Source organism: Pecten maximus, chromosome 16, assembly GCF_902652985.1.
Source record: "Pecten maximus chromosome 16, xPecMax1.1, whole genome shotgun sequence".
NCBI classification, from domain to species: Eukaryota; Metazoa; Mollusca; class Bivalvia; order Pectinida; family Pectinidae; genus Pecten; species Pecten maximus.
The window spans coordinates 26,692,678-26,713,643 of NC_047030.1; the positions used below are offsets into that span (position 1 = coordinate 26,692,678).

Below are 20,966 nucleotides of genomic sequence, written 5' to 3' on the forward strand. Positions count from 1 at the left end.
AAGGATTTTTTGAAAGTTAGCGATTTAAAGGAATTACCTCTATTTCCTCTATTCTGCCCCTTTGGGGTCAGAGTCACCATTTATTGCAAAATCTATTTCCTTTACCCCAAGGATGTTTCTGACCAAATTAGGTTGAAATCCATCAATAACTTTATGACTGGTAGTGATTTAAAGAATTACCTTTATTTCCCATATTTTACCGCAAATGTTCGTCGTGATGTCTGCCATTTTGGATAATAGCAATGACCATTATAAATGAGTTGATGACACTTTATTTTATTAATTGTTTGTTGCATTGCAAACAAATAACAAGTAATACACAAAGAAAATTCAATTTTTAATTTATTAACAATGATAACGAACATATCACATTATTATTGGAAAACAATAAATAAAGCACTAACAGGCAATGTCCAGTACCGTCCAACATTATTCAATATTATCCAATCAAATAATCACAGTTCAAAACCAGAGTTCACACACTAGACATGATTCCTACCTAGTCATTGGGATCAAACCATTGTCTCATCACTGTCGATCAGGATAACATTAGCTCGTGCAGCCAACAACTCCTCCTGAAGGTCTCTGTCTCTAACATCGTTATACTGTTGATGTCACTGATGTAGGCGTTGGGACATCAAGTTGTCCTCAGAACAGGACAAAGCGTTAGACAGGCCATATGAAAGGAAGGCGCCGATCATGGCAGTCTCCGTCACACTCTCCCACACGATGCTAACCCAGTCAATGACGTTCTGCCTCGTTTGTTGAATCAGATTCCTGCGCTTGTTCCACTGTGCTGACTGAAACCAGGTTGCCCAATGTTGTTGCATTCTCTGCTTAAACACCTTGTTGACATGGGTATCCATCGGTTGGATAAGGCCAGTGCAACCTGAAATAAACAAAATACATTATATTAACATGTAATGATTACATAAGACATACAGAGATAAGCCTATAATTAGAAACGACAACACTTGTTGCTGTTCTGTTTACCGCCTGCGGTAGTGATTTTCAGAAATTACCGCTATTTTCCCTATCTGACCCTGCCCCTCTGGCCCCCTGGGGGGTCAGAATTGTCATTTAAACAAAATTTGTTTGTGAATAAAGAGTAGGGTCTTAAGATTTTGAAAATCAAAAACATGCACTCCTGATATAAGTAGAAAGACGTAGGATTTGAGGTGTAAAAAGGCGAGAATTCCCGTGGTGGGGGTTCCCGTGTCCACTGTAAATGTCAGGGTTACTGTCTTCCAACTACTAGTATATGCTATTAAACTTATTCAATAACATCATTTTTCTGGTAGAGAAATCTTAAAACTTTAATTTGGTATTCACAACATTTGAACTTCGAATTATAATCTATTGAGGGGATGGAGTCATTGGTAATAACATATAATGAAATAATCAGTTGTGTGAGACCTCTATCAATGTAAGGAAGACAATCAGTCACAGATCACCTATATGGACCAAGACCACAATTTGCTTCACTACATGTTTCATTGTAACATTAAAATTCAAAATACATTCCCAAAATTTCATAAACAAATTTCCATCTCAACTGGCCAAGACCAACATCTGAGAAGCAGAAGACAAAAGTTTCAACACAGCATGTTGGGCATTTTCTGGAGAAAGCTGTCAACATGTTTCATCAACGTATAGGTTATATACATCCCGGTCAGGGGTAGAGGTCACATCAGGACTTTTCACACAGGATCCTAGAGCACATAATACATGATTAATACTAATATTTTCAATCACAAATCCTAGATTGAAATCTCCACTATAAATCTACATTAAATTCAGGTTCAGAGAAGCATTTGATTTATATTCCTTAAACACATACATTTTTAAGAAAACTTGATTCCTGGAGCCTGAAATTTAAAATACTATTTTTCATAGCTACTTGAAACCAGGTGGTGAAATGGGCATATCTCTTATATATATAATATAATATATATGATATATATATAATACTGGTTTTCTCAAACATCTGTTTCTGAATCATCTTTGAAGTTTATCAAACAAATTGAAGTTTATCAAACCAGGCAATGCAAGATATGTATATCACAATTACAAGATCTGTATTCAGCTTCATTTCAATTTTGTATTCGGAACATATCTGACCACTACTGACCAAAAAAAATATTGCAGGATCAAATGTTATACTTTTTGCATTGTGTATTCTGTTATGTCCGTTTTACTTCGTCTCCGTTTACAGGGAGTGTTCTCCGTTTACCTGTTCAGTATGTGTGTCCAGTATAGTTAGGTAATGTGATGTCTATATTAAGCTGTAACCTGTTTACCTGTACAGTCAGTCCATGTGTGTCCAGTATAGTTAGGTAACGTGATGTCTATATTCATCTGTGACCTGTTTACCTGTAGTCATGTGTGTCCAGTATAGTTAGGTAACGTGATGTCTATATTCATCTGTGACCTGTTTACCTGTAGTCATGTGTGTCCAGTATAGTTAGGTAACGTGATGTCTATATTTATCTGTAACCTGTTTACCTGTACAGTCCATGTGTGTCCAGTATAGTTAGGTAACGTGATGTCTATATTTATCTGTGACCTGTTTACCTGTACAGTCAGTCCATTTGTGTCCAGTATAGTTAGGTAATGTAATGTTTATATTAATTTGTGACCTGTTTACCTGTAGTCATGTGTGTCCAGTACAGTTAGGTAATGCGATGTCTATATTTATCTGTAACATGTTTACCTGTGCAGTCCTTCTATGTGTGTCCAGTATAGTTAGGTAACGTGATGTCTATATTCATCTGTGACCTGTTTACCTGTAGTCATGTGTGTCCAGTATAGTTAGGTAACGTGATGTCTATATTTATCTGTAACCTGTTTACCTGTACAGTCCATGTGTGTCAAGTATAGTTAGGTAACATGATGTCTATATTTATCTGTGACCTGTTTACCTGTACAGTCAGTCCATGTGTGTCAGTATAGTTAGGTAACATGATGTCTATATTTATCTGTAACCTGTTTACCTGTACAGTCCATGTGTGTCCAGTATAGTTAGGTAATGTGATGTCTATATTTATCTGTAACCTGTTTACCTGTACAGTCAGTCCATGTGTGTCCAGTTTAGTTAGGTAATGTGATGTCTATATTTATCTGTAACCTGTTTACCTGTACAGTCCATGTGTGTCAAGTATAGTTAGGTAATGTGATGTCTATAATTATCTGTGACCTGTTTACCTGTACAGTCAGTCCATGTGTGTCCAGTATAGTTAGGTAACGTGATGTCTATATTTATCTGTGACCTGTTTACCTGTACAGTCAGTCCATGTGTGTCAGTATAGTTAGGTAATATGATGTCTATATTTATCTGTAACCTGTTTACCTGTACAGTCCATGTGTGTCCAGTATAGTTAGGTAACGTGATGTCTATATTTATCTGTGACCTGTTTACCTGTACAGTCCATGTGTGTCCAGTATAGTTAGGTAATGTGATGTCTATATTTATCTGTGACCTGTTTACCTGTACAGTCCATGTGTGTCAGTATAGTTAGGTAATGTGATGTCTATATTTATCTGTAACCTGTTTACCTGTGCAGTCCTTCTATGTGTGTCCAGTATAGTTAGGTAACGTGATGTCTATATTTATCTGTAACCTGTTTACCTGTACAGTCAGTCCATGTGTGTCCATTATAGTTAGGTAACGTGATGTCTATATTTAGCTGTAACCTGTTTACCTGTAACGTGATGTCTATATTTATCTGTAACCTGTTTACCTGTACAGTCAGTCCATGTGTGTCCAGTATAGTTAGGTAACGTGATGTCTATATTTATATGTAACCTGTTTACCTGTACAGTCAGTACATGTGTGTCCAGTATAGTTAGGTAACGTGATGTTTATATTTATCTGCAACCTGTTTACCTGTACAGTCAGTCCATGTGTGTCCAGTATAGTTAGGTAACGTGATGTCTATATTTATCTGTAACCTGTTTACCTGTACAGTCAGTCCATGTGTGTCCAGTATAGTTAGGTAATGTCATGTCTATATTTATCTGTAACCTGTTTACCTGTACAGTCAGTCCATGTGTGTCCAGTATAGTTAGGTAATGTGATGTCTATATTTATCTGTAACCTGTTTACCTGTACAGTCCATGTGTGTCCAGTATAGTTAGGTAACGTGATGTCTATATTTATCTGTGACCTGTTTACCTGTTCAGTCAGTCCATGTGTGTCCAGTATAGTTAGGTAACGTGATGTCTATATTTATCTGTAACCTGTTTACCTGTACAGTCAGTCCATGTGTGTCCAGTATAGTTAGGTAACATGATGTCTATATTTATCTGTAACCTGTTTACCTGTACAGTCAGTCCATGTGTGTCCAGTATAGTTAGGTAACGTGATGTCTATATTTATCTGTAACCTGTTTACCTGAACAGTCCATGTGTGTCAGTATAGTTAGGTAACGTGATGTCTATATTTATCTGGACCTGTTTACCTGTACAGTCCATGTGTGTCCAGTATAGTTAGGTAATGTTGATGTCTATATTTATCTGTGACCTGTTTACCTGTACAGTCCATGTGTGGTCAGTATAGTTAGGTAATGTGATGTCTATATTTATCTGTGACCTGTTTACCTGTACAGTCAGTCCATGTGTGTCCAGTATAGTTAGGTAATATGATGTCTATATTTATCTGTAACGTGTTACCTGTACAGTTCCATGTGTGTCCAGTATAGTTAGGTAACGTGATGTCTATATTTATCTGTAACCTGTTTACCTGTACAGTCCATGTGTGTCCAGTATAGTTAGGTAACGTGATTGTCTATATTATCTGTGAACTGTTTACCTGTTCAGTCGGTCCATGTGTGTCCAGTATAGTTAGGTAACGTGATGTCTATATTTATCTGTGACCTGTTTACCTGTTCAGTCAGTCCATGTGTGTCCAGTAAAGTTAGGTAACGTGATGTCTATATTTATCTGTGACCTGTTTACCTGTTCAGTCGGTCCATGTGTGTCCAGTATAGTTAGGTAACGTGATGTCTATATTTATCTGTGACCTGTTTACCTGTTCAGTCAGTCCATGTGTGTCCAGTATAGTTAGGTAACGTGATGTCTATATTTATCTGTAACCTGTTTACCTGTACAGTCAGTCCATGTGTGTCCAGTATAGTTAGGTAACATGATGTCTATATTTATCTGTAACTTGTTTACCTGTAAAGTCAGTCCATGTGTGTCCAGTATAGTTAGGTAACGTGATGTCTATATTTATCTGTAACTTGTTTACCTGTAAAGTCAGTCCATGTGTGTCCAGTATAGTTAGGTAACATGATGTCTATATTTATCTGTAACCTGTTTACCTGAACAGTCCATGTGTGTCAGTATAGTTAGGTAACGTGATGTCTATATTTATCTGTGACCTGTTTACCTGTACAGTCCATGTGTGTCCAGTATAGTTAGGTAATGTGATGTCTATATTTATCTGTGACCTGTTTACCTGTACAGTCCATGTGTGTCAGTATAGTTAGGTAACGTGATGTCTATATTTATCTGTAACCTGTTTACCTGTACAGTCAGTCCATGTGTGTCAGTATAGTTAGGTAATATGATGTCTATATTTATCTGTAACCTGTTTACCTGTACAGTCCATGTGTGTCCAGTATAGTTAGGTAACGTGATGTCTATATTTATCTGTGACCTGTTTACCTGTACAGTCCATGTGTGTCCAGTATAGTTAGGTAATGTGATGTCTATATTTATCTGTGACCTGTTTACCTGTACAGTCCATGTGTGTCAGTATAGTTAGGTAATGTGATGTCTATATTTATCTGTAACCTGTTTACCTGTGCAGTCCTTCTATGTGTGTCCAGTATAGTTAGGTAACGTGATGTCTATATTTATCTGTAACCTGTTTACCTGTACAGTCAGTCCATGTGTGTCCATTATAGTTAGGTAACGTGATGTCTATATTTAGCTGTAACCTGTTTACCTGTAACGTGATGTCTATATTTATCTGTAACCTGTTTACCTGTACAGTCAGTCCATGTGTGTCCAGTATAGTTAGGTAACGTGATGTCTATATTTATATGTAACCTGTTTACCTGTACAGTCAGTACATGTGTGTCCAGTATAGTTAGGTAACGTGATGTTTATATTTATCTGCAACCTGTTTACCTGTACAGTCAGTCCATGTGTGTCCAGTATAGTTAGGTAACGTGATGTCTATATTTATCTGTAACCTGTTTACCTGTACAGTCAGTCCATGTGTGTCCAGTATAGTTAGGTAATGTGATGTCTATATTTATCTGTAACCTGTTTACCTGTACAGTCAGTCCATGTGTGTCCAGTATAGTTAGGTAATGTGATGTCTATATTTATCTGTAACCTGTTTACCTGTACAGTCCATGTGTGTCCAGTATAGTTAGGTAACGTGATGTCTATATTTATCTGTGACCTGTTTACCTGTTCAGTCAGTCCATGTGTGTCCAGTATAGTTAGGTAACGTGATGTCTATATTTATCTGTAACCTGTTTACCTGTACAGTCAGTCCATGTGTGTCCAGTATAGTTAGGTAACGTGATGTCTATATTTATCTGTAACTTGTTTACCTGTAAAGTCAGTCCATGTGTGTCCAGTATAGTTAGGTAACGTGATGTCTATATTTATCTGTAACCTGTTTACCTGAACAGTCCATGTGTGTCAGTATAGTTAGGTAACGTGATGTCTATATTTATCTGTGACCTGTTTACCTGTACAGTCCATGTGTGTCCAGTATAGTTAGGTAATGTGATGTCTATATTTATCTGTGACCTGTTTACCTGTACAGTCCATGTGTGTCAGTATAGTTAGGTAATGTGATGTCTATATTTATCTGTGACCTGTTTACCTGTACAGTCAGTCCATGTGTGTCCAGTATAGTTAGGTAATATGATGTCTATATTTATCTGTAACGTGTTTACCTGTACAGTCCATGTGTGTCCAGTATAGTTAGGTAACGTGATGTCTATATTTATCTGTAACCTGTTTACCTGTACAGTCCATGTGTGTCAGTATAGTTAGGTAACGTGATGTCTATATTTATCTGTGAACTGTTTACCTGTTCAGTCGGTCCATGTGTGTCCAGTATAGTTAGGTAACGTGATGTCTATATTTATCTGTGACCTGTTTACCTGTTCAGTCAGTCCATGTGTGTCCAGTAAAGTTAGGTAACGTGATGTCTATATTTATCTGTGACCTGTTTACCTGTTCAGTCGGTCCATGTGTGTCCAGTATAGTTAGGTAACGTGATGTCTATATTTATCTGTGACCTGTTTACCTGTTCAGTCAGTCCATGTGTGTCCAGTATAGTTAGGTAACGTGATGTCTATATTTATCTGTAACCTGTTTACCTGTACAGTCAGTCCATGTGTGTCCAGTATAGTTAGGTAACATGATGTCTATATTTATCTGTAACCTGTTTACCTGTACAGTCAGTCCATGTGTGTCCAGTATAGTTAGGTAACGTGATGTCTATATTTATCTGTAACTTGTTTACCTGTAAAGTCAGTCCATGTGTGTCCAGTATAGTTAGGTAACATGATGTCTATATTTATCTGTAACCTGTTTACCTGAACAGTCCATGTGTGTCAGTATAGTTAGGTAACGTGATGTCTATATTTATCTGTGACCTGTTTACCTGTACAGTCCATGTGTGTCCAGTATAGTTAGGTAATGTGATGTCTATATTTATCTGTGACCTGTTTACCTGTACAGTCCATGTGTGTCAGTATAGTTAGGTAACGTGATGTCTATATTTATCTGTAACCTGTTTACCTGTACAGTCAGTCCATGTGTGTCCAGTATAGTTAGGTAACGTGATGTCTATATTTATCTGTGACCTGTTTACCTGTATAGTCCATGTGTGTCCAGTATAGTTAGGTAACGTGATGTATATATTTATCTGTAACCTGTTTACCTGTACAGTCAGTCCATGTGTGTCCAGTATAGTTAGGTAACGTGATGTCTATATCTATCTATAACCTGTTTACCTGAACAGTGAGTCCATGTGTGTCCAGTATAGTTAGGTAATGTGATGTCTATATTTATCTGTAACCTGTTTACCTGTACAGTCAGTCCATGTATGTCCAGTATAGTCAGGTAACGTGATGTCTATATTTATCTGTGACCTGTTTACCTGTAGTCATGTGTGTCCAGTACAGTTAGGTAATGTGATGTCTATATTAATCTGTGACCTGTTTATCTGTGCAGTCCTTCTATGTGTGTCCAGTATAGTTAGGTAACGTGATGTCTATATTTATCTGTAACCTGTTTACCTGTAGTCATGTGTGTCCAGTACAGTTAGGTAATGTGATGTCTATATTAATCTGTGACCTGTTTATCTGTGCAGTCCTTCTATGTGTGCCCAGTATAGTTAGGTAACGTGATGTCTATATTTATCTGTAACCTGTTTACCTGTACAGTCAGTCCATGTGACACCTGTTCTGACCAGAAGACTGACTGCCACAAAGGAACTACAGCTGGTGACAACACCAAGACCGGAAACTCGATCTCATGTAGCAGTGGACATCGGAGATAGACCCTGTATACTACACCCATCACTTACTTCCTCCTCAGACTCGGAGACTGAAATAGATAGAAACTAGATTATTGATGTTATGTTGATGGTGAAGATGTGGAATGATGTCATGAATGTGGAATGATGTCATCAATGTACACACAGAACAATCTGACAACACATGTACAATACCCGAATTTAAACTAGTGTTCCAGAAGAAATGGGTACTGGGATGGAGTTGTTCTGTGCAGTGCATCAAACGTGAATACAAGTCTCAACTTTACAAACTTTACAGGGAAGCTGACTCAGTTTGGTTTGTTTTTGCTTAACGTCCTATTAACAGCCAGGGTCATTTAAGGACGTGCCAGGTTTTGGAGGTGGAGGAAAGCCGGAGTACCCGGAGAAAAACCACCGGCCTACGGTCAGTACCTGGCAACTGCCCCATGTAGGTTTCGAACTCGCAACCCAGTGGTGGAGGGCTAGTGTTAAAGTGTCGGTACACCTTAACCACTCATGTGAATACAAGTCTCAACTTTACAAACTTTACAGGGAAGCTGACTCAGACATTCCCAGACCAAAGCCAGCACTGATTAACAAATATCTACAAACAGCACTGTGTGGACAGTCTGTCAGCACCAAAGGAACCAGACTTCTTCTTGGACACCTTAACATACCTGTAGGGACCAAACGTGAAATGTAACAACAGGCAAACTAGGTATCAAGGGAGATAACCGCCCTCAACAAAACAAACAGTGGAGAAAAAGACTCGACTGGTGGTACAGGACACCACCCTAATAGGACAGGAGTCTCCAAGCACCATCGGAATAGCTGTGGATGGGTGGCACAATAGTACAACATTCGAAGATCAAAGAAGTATGACGGATAGAAATAGTCTAAATTATGTTATGTAAATAAATATTACACATATATAGATAACAGGATAAGGCTGTCCACTGTATAGGTAGGGGTGCTATGCTGGGCCCATAACCCCTGACTGAAGGGAAGGGTCTGTCTCCATGGTGACCATATGGTACAGGAGACTTTTTGAGCTAAATATAGGTTGTGTTTGTTTTATATTGAAAACAATAAATAACTTAATAACTATTTTAATATGGACTATAATATTCATACCATTAGATGCAGTAAGTTGTCTAGCATTTATACATTGTTTTATAATTCAATAGAAAACATCGTTTAGAAGCTGGGTGGCTTTTACTGAAATGTACAGTAGATGGAAGTCTGTATTTCTAAAGTAACATTTATACTAAATAATGGTTTTATATACATGTAATTTCTATATCAGTATAAACTAGAACTGTCGCCAGGATGGCTGACTAATACCCCCGCAATCTGCACGAGTCAATGTTGAATTGGAACTCTTTAATTAGAGGCCAACTAAGATAACCCAGTAATATAGTGACCAGTTGCCATAGCAACCATAATTTTGAGGAAAAGAAAGTGAGATACATATCTGCATATGGTCCTCTATATTTGTGTGAAGTTTCATTGAAATTGGCCCTTCGGTTTAGGAGGAGTTGTCTGGACAAACTTAAAGTTATGGTTCTTATCGGAAAACCTGTTTATAGTGACCAGTTGCCATAGCAACCATAATTATGAGAAAAAGAAAATGGCATGCACATCTACACATAATCATTAATATATGTGTGAAGTTTCATAGGAATCGGCCCATTGGTTTAGGAGGAGTTGCCCGGACAAAATGTGTCTTCTACAGACAGACAGACAGACAGACAACCTGATTCCAGCATACCCCCCCCCCCCCTAACTTCACGGGTATAAATAGAAGAAGTCCTCTTTTAGATACAACTTTTATATTGATTGTAAATAGTGAAGTTTGTTTGCTAGCTATGACAAATGAAACTAGAGTAAGAAATACAAACTGGTCCTGTCAAGCATTATCCAGAGATCCCTAGGGAATCTATACATGGTGTCCTCCTCGAGGGAAGAGCTGAAACTATAAAGTAAGGGCTAAGAGCCCAAAATATTACACAATCAATTAGAAGGAGGTTCCCTTGGATTCATTCATATCTATTTGGATACCTTAATATTATATTCAGACTCTGGTATAGAGTCGACAGTAATCAGTTAAGTTCCAAGTATTGATCATGTGTATGGGTGTGACTGTTGGAGAAATATGTACTGGTCGGTCATAGAAGCCTGGATTGAATGCCTCTCAGGGAAATCAGCCTGGGAATCAAGACTTGTACTCCGAAGAAGTGGATACTTGGTTGTGCCCTCCACAACAAAGTTTGCTGGATGTACACTTGGCTGAGAGGGAAAGGGTACAATGTGACAGTCCAGGTGGTCACCTTGAGTGCATAGCCAACACCAGCTGGTTTGAAGGCCTGTCCAAGTATGACATGGGGAGGGACATTGGAGATCAGCTGACAAGGCAAGGTGTGCTTGTAAAATATGCCAAGATGAACAGAGATGGTACTACAGTGCCCAAGGCCTACAGGAAACCATGCAAGCCCTACATCCAATGTGGAAAGTTGAGAGATTGGCTGACCTAACTCACATGGGCACAGCAAAGTTCTGGAAATCAAAAAGTGCTAAGCTCAGAGACTCCATGTTTCTGAGATCTCACTCACAGAAGGTGTTCTCCCAAGACTTGAAAGTCAGGAGCAGCATGACTTTCAAATCCCTCATGAAAAAACACAACGATGACATGGAGACCATCACAAGTCGCTTACCTGATGCCATTGTGTCGTGCTATTCATGTGAATGTTCCAAGTGCAGTCGGCACACCTCGGTGTGCTCTGGAGATGACAGCGACATGGTCGGTGTGTTCATTCTCCCTCAATTCCAACAGATACATCATCTTCAGATGACACCAGATGACCAGATGTTGGTATCGGAGCTCCTGAAAATAAAGTAAATCACTGATACTGTCTGTTAAATGAGACTAAATAATCTACTCAGAAGAATGAGGGTTGTCACAGTAGCATCAATGTCGCTCTACTGAAACATCAGAACTTCAGACGAAATGCTGAGGGGAGATTGACAACACCATATTAACTCTAAACAACAGGGTCGAACACCTCGTTGGTACTCTGAGTCGGGAAGGTAAACATAAGCTTGATCAACTGAGCTCAGAAGAATTATACCAAAGACAACACCAGTACAAACCTGAAGTGAAGAAGAGAACTTTTTCATTACTGGAAGCACATCACAAAGATCGTGTGAAAACATCCAAATCTGCTCACAAGTCCGACTACAGGAGAGGGCAGCTAGATCCTGTCATCCAGCAAAGTAGGGGAGACAATCAACTTCAGGATCACCTATATTGAGAAGTGAAAACAAATTAATTAAGAGACATTTTGGCAATCATAAACAAAAAGGCTCTGAATTCAAAATTAAAAAATGTTTTAAAAATTTAACAACAAAAAAAAATTTACATATATATGACTACCTAAAGAGGGAGCTCCCCGTGGTGGTAGTCGGGAATGTTGTGTCTCTGGATACAATAGCTGATACCCTCAAAAAAAGAAGAAGAAATATAATTATTTTAAATTTTCAAATCTAACAAACAGTCCCTAAAACCTACATGACCATGACAAATATTTGAAGTTAAACAATACTGTTTATTATTGTTAAAAATGTGGTTCTAAACTGATGTGATCTAAATTTATACATAAACTATTGTGACACAGATTGGAACTTACCTATACATAATTGTGATCTCAGTCATCAATCAATGTAAGGGAGATAATTGGCCACAGATCACCTGTATTGAAGAGAAATGACAGTCAATTTATTGGAATAGAGAGTTTCAAATATTAAAAGCGAAATTGAATAGAATAAATGTCATGACAGGAAAAAAAACTTACATATGACTTATATACAATACTGTAATTAAATGTATATCTTAACTATGATGTGATACAGTTTTAAACAGTCCAAATTTTAAATCGGTTGTAAAAAATCTAAACATTAAAAAAAAGAGAAGGAAAGTATTTTTCCACTTTAAAACAACAAGGTCTTATTTTGTAAGATAAGACTCCATAACTTCTAAAGCTGGCCAGTGGTCCCTTCCAAATGTTTACATTTCATTTCCTGGGATAACTACATAGTTGTTTTAATACAAGCATCTTGTAATTGTAAAGTTAAAAAGATCCACCATCTTAACTTTAAAACTAGGCATTAAGGAATTTCTAATATCAACTAATATGCAAATTGGATGACCTTACATATTCTATGTCCCCTTACAAAAGATGAACTATGAATTGAAAAATTAAATATTAAATGCTAATTTTTACAGAAATCAGCCAGAAAACAAGTGGCCATGACACCAGTAGTTAATAAAAACATGTGATTTCTAGAGACAGGACTTATCTGACTACAATTCATTCTGCTATAGGTCTCATTGAAACATTTAATTCATTAAAATATTTCCCAAACATTCATGATTGGTACAGATTTTTATACCAAATATCCAGCTCTATTTCTTAATTTTCCAGGTGATTGAGTTTTTTTTTGTCCAGACTTGTAGGGAAGAGAGGTATTTTTATCTCATAAAGTGATTAAAATAACACTGCATTTCAATACTTGTTATATTTATAATCTGTGGACTTGTGTCCTAGAATTGGATGTGAAAATCTATTTGTTTATAGTCAATGGTTCAAGCTTAACTTTCATCAAATAAAATGACATGTGATTATCTTTCTGTAGCCAACATTTCTTTAATGTACAATTATATAGTCGGCAATGCCAAATATACACAAGAATCCATAACTAACAAGAGAAGTACTTATACAATAACACTGTCCAGAAACATTGCTATACAAACCTCAGGTACATTTTCATTCAATCAGAAGGATGAGTGATTTATTACATGTTGCATCGTTAAAAACAAAACCTGAATTCAAAAAAGATGTTTAACTTCCACTTGGTAAGGAGAAGAGAGTTCCTAGAACAGATTGTACTATTACTAATAGAGGTGGGATATAATCCTTAACATTTTCAGTGTCATTCTTTTATGACGAACATTTTCCTGTTGGTATCTTTCTACAACTTTCAATGAGACTTGAGGATACTTTCACCCATTGTACCCATTTCTATATCGTTTGTTTACACTCCACGCCAAGCTGTATGCCATGTTTGTCGATACAGCTTTTAATCATTGGTACTCCCAATCCCATTCGTAACTATAGACACATTTATGAGTTGCCATCTCTCTTCAAGCGATCTACGATGTACTTTCCCTTTACAACATGCGCTGCTTTTAATTCATTTCATATAGAAAGTTGCTTGAAAACAGCCTCAAATCTGCGTCATGTTATTATATAAGTAGAGGGTTCAAGCGAGTGTTTCTAATAAATGACCCTACATCAGAATCTAGACATTACCAAAAATTAAAATTCAGAGTCGATTACCAAAACACCTTTATAATTTTCTGATGAATATTTTTTTAGGAATCTGATTTTTTTTACATGTAACATGTAATTCGTACTTTTAAAGCACTTGAGAGCAACTTCCAGCACTGACCCAAAATTTCAACACTTTCCAGTACTAAACTGAGCCATCACTAGTTGCTAGTGGATCGATGGGCCTTAAAGACATTGGACCAGTGTGCTTCCAACCAGGCCAGTTGATTTGGGTTTTAACTTGCCCTGCCCTTTGGGCAAGTTCCCAGCTTTTTTTTCAATTCCACCCCTTATGTGGACTTGACCTTTCTGTACTCACCATTACTTCAAAGAGTGCTTTTCCAAAGTTGACCCAATCTTAAAGTTACAAACAAGGGGAGATAATCTTAGAATTTAACTGAGAAATTCTTAACCAAAAACTTAGGGTCTACCGCATTTTCTTGAATTTCCACGTTTCTTTCTGCAGGTGAAGTAAGGCAGCCATTCTCTCCACCTCATAGACATGTGCCCAGCCTGGTCCTCAGCTGACCTTTCCTCTACAGATTTAGTGCTGAACCTGCCATGGTCAACCTGATATAACCCCTGTCCTAGTCGTTGATTCTATAAAATAAAGTAAAACAAGTTATGCAAAAGTATTTCAATGAATTTACAATACAATATCTTAAAATCTGAAAGAACAGTGAGAAACCAGAGATCCCAGAGGGATCTTGGCGCCCACCAAAGAATGATCTTTATAGGTTTTATGTCAGATTGATCTTCTCTCTATTTTTCCCTTCCTCTTACTAATCTGTGTAAATTCAGAAACATCCCTAAAGTACTTTTCAAACAAGGAGAACTTTGAAAAATTTGAGATTGAGCAATAATGCCTGTCTGTCAACCATGTTGTTTTCAGATTGGTTCCAAAATGCATAACTACTGACCAAGGGAAACCTGCATATGAAATTTTAGAAAGCTCCCTTTAGTTCTTCTCAGAAATAGCGATAACAAGAATTATTTATGGATGCAAGGCGATTTGATATAGCCCACCATCTGATGATGGTGGGCTAAACAACCCAGAATATTCATCTCATGAGGAATCTTACATAACTGACCATCCAAACTAATTTCTACAAGCTGTTCATTTCTGATTGTTACATTTTTTAGAAATTTTGTACATGTTCAAATCACACCTATTAATCGCTATTATAAATGATGTATCCTTGAATATGCATAAAGTGGTGCTTTAATTGAATTTCAGCATTAAAACATTATGACAATTTAATAAAGATAAGTTTCTTGAAACGAGGACCGTTACAACATGATAAAAATACACTTAAAACAGTTGTTTTTTTGGAGTTTGTAAGTTAAAGTAACAGGAAATGAAAAAGACAATAACAAGGCTATAACACCAGACATTGGACTAGAAACAGACACTCTAACTATAACACCAGACATTGGACTAGAAACAGACACTCTAACTATAACACCAGACATTGGACTAGAAACAGATACTCTAACTATAACACAAGACATTGGACTAAAAACAGATACTCTAACTATAACACCAGACATTGGACTAGAAACAGATACTCTAACTATAACACCAGACATTGGACTAGAAACAGACACTCTAACTATAACACCAGACATTGGACTAGAAACAGACACTCTAACTATAACACCAGACATTGGACTAGAAACAGACACTCTAACTATAACACTAGACATTGGACTAGAAACAGACACTCTAACTATAACACCAGACATTGGACTAGAAACAGACACTCTAACTATAACACCAGACATTGGACTAGAAACAGACACTCTAACTATAACACCAGACATTGGACTAGAAACAGACACTCTAACTATAACACCAGACATTGGACTAGAAACAGACACTCTAACTATAACACTAGACATTGGACTAGAAACAGACACTCTAACTATAACACCAGACATTGGACTAGAAACAGACACTCTAACTATAACACCAGACATTGGACTAGAAACAGACACTCTAACTATAACACCAGACATTGGACTAGAAACAAACACTCTATTTGATCTATCTGGTCAGTGTTGCTCAGGCCAGTCCAGCTCCAATATATTGACTAATTAGAGTAATTGCAGATAATCACATCACGAAACAAAGGCCCATTAGTCTTGTATCACTCACCTGCTACCAATGCAACTTAAAAGTTGATCTACAAGGTCATTTATGTACAAGTAGATGTTAAACTAATGACCCCTTCATTCAAATTAGATCCCTCAACTCATCCCTACACACTACTTACCCATACCAAATATTATTGCCCTTAATCAGGTCAATGTCAGACTTTTGACCAAACATAATAGCCCTTCTTTCCAGTAAACTTTTGGGAGCCATAGTACATAAATAATTGTATCATGACACTTCATGGCTCATATTTGGCACATGTACATGTGTTAAAAACTTTATACAAGTACCTTGGGTCTCATTTTTATTAAGAAGAAGTTGTTAAATGATTTCAACACATTTTCCCCAATGACCTTGAATGTAGGTAAATGTCATTAATTTAAACAACCTTGCTAATCATTTATCTTGGCAAACTACTGGCCAAATATCAGTGCCTTCACCATCTTAAAATGAAGCCATTTAAAGATTTTAACACATTTGACCCATGACCTTAAAAGTAAGTAACATGACAAATTTGCTAATCATGTAACTCCTTCAATAATATAGAGCTCATCCTATTTTTATGGAAAAGATATTTTTTTTTAATAATACATGTACATGTAAAAATACAATGTATTCAAATATTTTCATCATGGTTAGTGTAACTCATAATCATCTTCAACATCTGTAGTATGTCGCATCAAGACATTTGACATAATTGCCATGATATTGGGCCAGTAGTTTGCCGAGATAAATGATCAGCAAATGATCAGAAATGTAAAGAAAGCCGAGTAGGTATTCCTAAGTGAGTATTCTGAGTGAAGGAAGTGATTGAATGACAAGACTTTTATCAAGCTTTAATATGAAAAATCGTCGATAATGCCCCACTGTACTCTAGATTGTGTTTGTGAAAATTAAATGGCAGACGGAAATAAAGTGATAGTCCCACGAACTTGTTTTACAATTGACTACTCTATGTCTCCCTATGACAGACTCATGCAAGAATCTTAAACTAAACCCAGCACAATATATGTGACACACTCTAACTAATAACTTATGTACTTGGTACTTACCAACTAAGACTCTCCAAAGGGCATACCACAACACAATGTTTTTATTATTCTGTCCAGTTATCAAAATAGATGTTGGCAATCCTTTCTCCATGTCCATGATGCTGAAAACAGTGATGGACCATGCTGACAACCGAGTTAGCTCCCTTCCCTGTTCCAGAGTTTTCAGCCTCATCCACCAAGTAGAAATGTTACTTTCCTGTTAAATGAAACATTATTGAGTGTAGATAAGTAAGAAAGCATTTATCATACACAGCAAGTTTTCATTGCAATAAAAATAGCTTATATCATTGTCAGTCTCAATTACAACCTTGACACCTTTCTAGCTCCACATTTATTTGTACCTTAAATATGACAATTATAATGACCAGTTAATATTATGCATGGTCCAAAAGGTTTTATATTTATAAAGCATACATTACAATAACTGATTTCTCTAAATGTCAACACAGTGCTATTTATTTCTAAATGTAATATACATGTACACTCTACCTGGATTTGATCTGGTGTTTTAGCTCGCAAGTCTCACTGAAATAAAATATTCTAAGACTAATGAATGGTTTCTATCAATTACCTGATCCCTCTGAGCAGATTGAGAGGTCTTAAAGAAGATGGGACCAACCTGCTGAGCATGATGGGGAAAATGAACTTGCTGTGCAAAATCCCAGGAGTAATGGATAGCTCCATTGACTGAACAGGGCAGATTACCTACAAGGAAATAACGACAAAACTTCAGTTCAATCGAAATTCCTTTTTTTCAATCTACATATTGATCCTTTTAAAGCTTAATTAAGCGATACACAATGTCAAGTTCTTTCATAATGTTAAAAAAGATAGTGAATACATAATGTACATGAACATTCTGTTCCATTTTTTTAACAATATGTTTAGGGTGTTAAGATAAATTCAAACATGGATAATCTTTTATGTGTTTGTATTGAATTGGTTAATTTACAGCACTTGAGCTCTCAAATAACTAGCAAAAATACACATAATAATAGAAAGGGATATAACATCTTTTAAGTATTTATTTGCAATTTGAAAATTTTTACTTAAGTCATTGTTAAATTACATGATATTTTCTTTTCTTCTGGCAGCAATCTGAACTTTTCTTTACTTTCTGAACATTGTTGTCTGTATGCATCTCTTTGTTGTTTGGCATGGATGACATGGTTGACCTGGTTGCTATATTCCTCCAATACTTATTTCTTCTCATCATCATTTGCTGTACCAGTCACAAAAAGTTTATGTGAAAAGTTTTGACACAAGTTGCACAAGTCTGTGCATGGTTTCCTGACTGTGATGTGTGGACATCAATCATGCCATACTCTCTGAAATGTACAAATACTTACTCGTCGAAACTTCATGTCAACAGCCAAAGACTTCGAAACTTCACGTCAACAGACCAGGGTGTCATCCTTCTCAAAAATGTCCAAGGCAGTTGTATCTGAGGTAAGAGGAAGCACCTTTTCTGACATGTAATCAGGTAGTCTACCAGGAATAGGCAAAGTATTTTCTTTAGCATCTTTAGTCAACAAGAGGCCCATGGGCTTTAACGGCCTGAAAAGTAAGATGATAGTCACGCTAAAAACCCAGAAAAGATATTTTAAAAGGTTACTATCAATAAATATAATTTTGATTTTAAAATAAACTAATGTGTACAAACAGCTTAGCACATGTCAGAATAAGGAGACATTATTGTGGAATATGTATTCCTACTTGTCTACTTTGAAAAGTAAATAGTTTAATTGTAGCAAATCATTCTGAAACACTTACAGATAAGTGTGAAACAATCTAAGGGAGATAATTCAATAAAGGACAAGAGCAGAGTTATGTCCCTTACATGAGAGACTTATACAATGATAAATATGATGGTTTACCGCTTTTGTTTTTCAATCTGTTGTGTTTTAAGTGTGTTAAGCCCCTTTGTGGCCCGTTAATTATTAAGTGTATGCTGAGTTGATTTAATTACAATGTCAATTAATGTAAATTGTACCAAAATATTTGTGAGTATTTCCCTCACAACTGCATTAATATCATTATAATTCACTGGATAATTTCTTCAAGATTGCTTTTTAAGATAAATAGATAACATTTTGAATAATGTTACCAGATATAAGGACAGATATATTGTAACTTGCATTGCTTGTGGAAAAAAACTTAACTTTAAATTCATGTTTTGTTTGTAATTGCTTTAACTTTTCTATTTTTATTATTAAATGTCACTCATGGTGGCCATTTTCAATGTCTATATCTATTTTGCTATTTTTTTGAAGTTTGGGGAACATTAATAATGTTATTATTGATTTGTTAGGTTTATGATTTCTGCAGACCTTTATTATATGTATCCTCTCAATCGAAGCTTCATGATGCGATCAAATTCCTATGGAGAATGTCTCTCCATACAAGATTTAACATCACTGAGACAAGAATACAGTGTTGGTAGACCTGATGTTTGGGAAGTTTCCTCGGTGATCCGCCAAGAGAACACTGAGGCTGTTAACTCAGAACCATAGAGAACAAAACTTTTCTCTCACTAGCCAGTTGTTTGATGGTGTGACTGCCTGACAAGAAAAATCACAAATATTACTACATGTCTATGTACATAACCAACAGATGGCCATGAATTTTGATGCCAAAGTCTGACAGAGAATAGCAAATACGCAATCTTTATATGATTTTAACTATAATACCTTCAACAAATTCTGTTCTGAAGTACAAACTTAAGTCATACTTTAACCCTCAACAGTGGGAGTAAATGTTCAGTCCTTTGATAAACCTAAGTTGTAGTAACTATGGGGAAGTTGAACACTGTATAACATGAATACTCAATTCAATAGAATGACACAAGAATATAGAGGAAGAGATATGTTTATCATTACCTAAATAGGCACCAGAAACAAGTGAGGAAGCCTTAATACTTAGATAGTCTGATTATATACATATACTCACCTCACTAGATGAGACACCATTTCTCTGTCTCAATATAGAGATAGTCTGGTTATATACAAATACTCACCTCACTAGATGAGACACCATTTCTCTGTCTCCATATAGAGATACTCTAGTTATATACAAATACTCATCTCACTAGATGAGACACCATTTCTCTGTCTCAATATAGAGATACTCTAGTTATATACAAATACTCATCTCACTAGATGAGACACCATTTCTCTGTCTCAATATAGAGATAGTCTGGTTTTCACCTCACTAGATGAGACACCATTTCTCTGTCTCAATATAGAGATAGTCTGGTTATATACATATACTCACCTCACTAGATGAGACACCATTTCTCTGTCTCAATACAGAGATAGTCTGGTTATATAAGTATACCTACCTCCCTAGATGAGGCACAAGTTCTCTTCCTCAATACAGAGATTGTCAGGCTATTAGTGCTGTTCAATATATCGATACTACAATATATATATCGTTATTTTTATTAACCAATGTTACAATACACAATACGTTATCTTAGTATCGCGATACCTTAAATTGCTAGTTATGGAAGAGTTACCGCCCCTTGTGCGCTCTCTGAACATAATCACAGATGGACCGAGACCACAATTAGCTTTACTATATGTTTCATTGTAGCATTAAAATTTATAATAAATTCCCAAAATAACATATCCAATTTTCCATCTCACCTGGCCAAGACCAACATCTGAGAAGCAAAATATAAAGTTTCAACACAGCATGTTGGGCAGTTTCTGGAGATAGCTGTCAAAATGTGTCACCAACGTGGATTATATACATCCGGGTCAGGGGTAGAGGTGAAATCAGGACTTTTCACACAGGATCCTGGAGCACAAAATACATGATCAATATTAATATTTTACACCACAAAACCTAGATTC

General features: G+C 36.4%; 1 long non-coding RNA gene across 3 annotated transcripts; it reads right to left on the reverse strand.

The window, feature by feature from the left end:
* Positions 1-364: 364 nt before the first annotated feature.
* LOC117314778 lies at positions 365-20,283 on the reverse strand. 3 transcript variants are annotated; one of them, XR_004529597.1, is made up of 11 exons: positions 19,440-20,283; positions 18,459-18,666; positions 17,729-17,814; positions 17,110-17,305; positions 14,331-14,499; positions 12,199-12,260; positions 11,946-12,011; positions 11,663-11,814; positions 11,227-11,396; positions 8,413-8,583; positions 365-889 (listed from the first exon to the last, which is right to left on the reverse strand). It is a non-coding gene; the product is annotated as an uncharacterized LOC117314778 (long non-coding RNA). The 3 variants fall into 3 exon arrangements; XR_004529596.1 differs by having other exon boundaries at positions 17,681-17,814; XR_004529598.1 differs by lacking the exons at positions 18,459-18,666; positions 19,440-20,283 and adding an exon at positions 18,179-18,385 and having other exon boundaries at positions 17,681-17,814.
* Positions 20,284-20,966: the final 683 nt, after the last annotated feature.